Here is a 4,039-nt window from a genome sequence, read left to right as displayed (position 1 = left end):
CCTCTTAATTTATTGTGGTGCCCTGGCCAGGTAGCTCAGTTGTTTAGAGCATTATCCCCATATGCCAAGGTTTCGAGTTCCATCTCCTGTCAGGCACGTACAAGAATCAACCAATGAATGCATAAATAAGTGGAACAACATCTCTCTCCCTCTCTCTAAAATTAATCAAAAAATGAATACACACATCCTGCATTCTGAAAGTGTGGAAACCGTCATTGAAGGATACCTTAGTTAAACCTGAAAGAGTAGTAGCTAAAAGTATGAAAGTGTAAAGGAACAGAAGAACCTATAAAAAACATTTAAAAGTTGCCTTGCCCCCCCCCCCACGCTCCCATCTTCAGCAACCCAGAGGGGATTTACTCCTTAGATTTGCATTGTCCCATGAAAGAGTCTGTGGTGATGGAAATACTCTTTAACTGAGCTATTCAATATGGAAGCCCCCAAGCCCATGTGGCTATTAGCCACTCCAATGCGGTTAGTGAATAACTGAATTTTAAATTGTATTTAAATTTAAATAGTCAAGTGTGGCTAGTGGCTACTCTACCTATAGTGTAGCTTTTGCTGGCTTAGAAGACTACAGCCGTCTCCACTGGCAGCTTGAAAAAATACTGCAGGGCATGGGAATGGGACAGTCTATGTCTTTATGCCCCACAGCCCAGCTCAAGCCTAAATCCACTAGAAATTCTTCAGTAAGATCTCACTGCTCCCACCCTTCTCCTTTCTATGAACTCTTAATGAACTTGTGTCAATAATGCAGTGTTTACTTTTGTCTTTATGGCAAGGTGCTCCCATTCCACAAATATTTATGAACCCAGCACTTCGTGGAATTCTGGAAAGAGAAAGGATTGCAGACAATGTTGGCCAAAATCCAAAGGGTTGGTCTTTTTTCTTTTTAATGTTTCAGTATCCTGTTATTTCAAAATATTTTTTTACATGCAATAAACATTAATATCTCAAGAAAAACAATTTTAAATATGATAATGTTACATTCAATAAATACCAATAATTCAAGAAAAATGATCTTACATATATTACATGCAACAAACATTAATATTTCAGGAATAAAAGGATTTTAAGTGTAATAATACTAGGGGCCCAGTGCTCAAATCTGTGCACCTTGAAAGGAACTGTGGGCTGCGAGGCTGTGGTGGGCACAGGGGCGGGTCTCAGCCCATCCTCTGAGCCCCCGCCTGGCCCCTCCCACCGTGACCCCCGGTCCTCTGTCTGCTGGCAGCCCCACTCCCACTCGCTGACAGCACGGAGCAAATGGCTAATGGGGCCAGTGCCAGCAGTGGGTGCAAGCAGTGGCTGCTGCCCCAATTGCCCCTCAGGAGCAGGGGGAGATGGAGAAGCCCTCGGGGCAATTGGGGCCAGCAGCTGCTGCTCACACCCATTAATGGCACTGAGCGATTGGGACCGGTGCTGGGCACCAGCAGCGGGTGCGAGCATGGAGCACGGGAGCAAAGAATTTTCAGTAACCACCAGAGGTCGCCCTGATGACAGCAACTGGTGCCCCGCCTTGGTCTGGCACACCCACTCACCTGCTCTATCATCCTGCCACGGCCGATGCCCACCATGTTCCGCACTCTGCCACCTGCTGACAACGCCTGCCATGTTCTGTGCACGCCCCCTGGTGGTCAGCACATGTCATAGTGACTGCTTATTTGGTTGTTCGGTTGTTCTGTCATTCAGTCTATTTGCATATTAGGGTTTTATATATATATAGGTTACCAAAACTGTACTAAAATAGTATGATATCACAAAGTTGTAGGAAATATTAAAAATCTGCAAATAACAGGATTACTTCTATTATATTCTAGTATATTTTTCCCCCTCTGGCTCTATTTTTGTTCACCAGTTTATGTTGTTCATTATATTCCACAAATGAGTGAGATCATATGATATTTATCTTTCTCCGACTGGGTTATTTTGCTTAGCATGATGCTTTTAAAGTCTATTTTGTTGGATGTGAGTATTGCTACTCCAGCTTTTTTTGTCTTTTCCATTTGAATGGAAAATTTTTTCCCAACCCTTCACTTTCATTTTGTGTGTGTCTTTTGTTTTGAGGTGGATCTCTTGTAGACAGCATAGAATTGGGTCATGTTTTTGTACCCATTCAGTTATCCTACACCTTTTGATTGGAGCATTTAATCCATTTACATTTAGGGTTATTGTTGAGAGGTACTTATTTATAGCCATTTTAATTCTGTATGGCTAGGTTTCTCTCTCTGTTTCTTCTATTTAGCAATCTCTTACAGCAATCCCTTTAGCATTTCTTGTAATGCTGGCTTGGTGGTGATGAACTCCTTTAGCCTTTTTTGGTCTGGGAAGCTCTTTATTTGACCATCTATTTTGAATGATAGCCTTGCTGGATATAGTAATCTTGGTCTCAGATCCTTGCTTTCCATAACCTTGAGTACTTCATGCCATTCCCTTCTGGCCTGAAGAGTTTCTGATGAGAAATCAGGTGTCTGCCTTGTGGGGACTCCTTTGTGGGTAACAGTTTTCTTTTATCTTGCTGCCTTTAAGATTCTTTGTCTTTAATTTTTGTCATTTTAATTATGATGTGTCTGGGCATGGGTCTGTTTGGGTTCTTCTTGTTTGGGGTTCTCTTTGCCTCCTGAACTTGTGTGACTTTTCCCTTTACCAGATTAGGGAAGTTTTCTACCATTATTTCTTCAAACACCTTCGCTATTCCTTTCTCCCTTTCTGCCTCTTCTGGCACACCTACTATTCTAATATTGTTACGTTTCACATTGTTCCATAGCTCCCTTAAGCTGTCCTCCTGTTTTTTAATTGTTTTTTCTTTTTGGTTCTCTAATTGAGTAATATTTTCAACTCTGTCTTCTAATTCACTGATTCAATCCTCAGCTTTACCTAATCTGCTGTGTATTCCTTCCAATGTGTTCTTTTTTAAAAAATATATATTTTATTGATATTTAGAGAGGAAGGGAGAGGGAGAAATAGAAACATCAATGATGAGAGAGAATAACTGATTGGCTTCCTCCTGCACGCCCCCTTCTGGGGGGATAGAGCCCATAACCCAGACATGTGCCCTTGACCGGAATCGAACCTGGCACCCTTCAGTCCGCAGGCCGACGCTCTATCCACTGAGCCAAACCAGCTAGGGCACAAGTCCTCTTTTGAAAAATCATTTGAGAAAGAGATTTTGTTCACTGCAATGTCCTCAGCACTGAAGCAATGCCTGGTTCAGTATAGGCAATCAATGGATATTTGTTGAGTAAATTAATGAACAAATTATTTATCCTATCGTTTATTACCCCATTACCACAGTGCTGCACATTTACGTTGTTTTCCATTTTTCACTGTTATTGGTAATGCCATGTATCTTTTGTGCATGAAGAGCTTTCAGTATTTAGGATTATGTATTTGGGATCACATTCTAGAAGTTGAATTAAGGTTTGTATAAACAATTTTAATACTTCTGATACTTATCAAATTGCTGTCTCCAAAATAGTACCTTTGTGGTACCTGTTTCAGCACTCTTTTTGAAAAAGCTTTTCAGACTTCATAGGTGAAAAATAGTTATCTCATGATGGTCTTACTTCTAAGTTTTTGCAGGCCGATGCTCTATCCACTGAGCCAAACCGGTTTCGGCTGAGTAATATTTTCAACTGTTTTCTAATTCACTGATTTGCCTCAGCTTCCCCTAATCTGTATTCCTTCCAATGTGTTCTTTATTTGTGTTATGTCATTCTTTATCTCAGACTGTTCTTTTTTCATAGTTACTATATCTTTTTTCATGCTGTTGAGCATTTTTAACATCATTATTCTGAACTCTGTTTCAGATAAATTTCTTGTCTCTGCTTCATTTATCTCTTCTTTTGCTAGTTCTTTCATTTGGGGATTGTTTCTTTGTTTCCTCATTTTGGTTGTCTGTTTGGTTTTGTGACTATGTTTTAGGCAGATCCTCTATACCTTTCAATAACTAGTGCAGGACAGTGTTAAAGGTTGTTTCTGATTAATTGTTTCAGGCTAAGACTCAAAGCCTCCAGAGACCTCCTCTGTCTACAGCAGC

The sequence above is a fragment of the Myotis brandtii genome, unplaced genomic scaffold (assembly GCF_000412655.1).
Source record: "Myotis brandtii unplaced genomic scaffold, ASM41265v1 scaffold132, whole genome shotgun sequence".
NCBI lineage: Eukaryota > Metazoa > Chordata > Mammalia > Chiroptera > Vespertilionidae > Myotis > Myotis brandtii.
The sequence above is the reverse complement of the archived record's forward strand: the minus strand, read 5'-3'. Positions refer to the sequence as shown.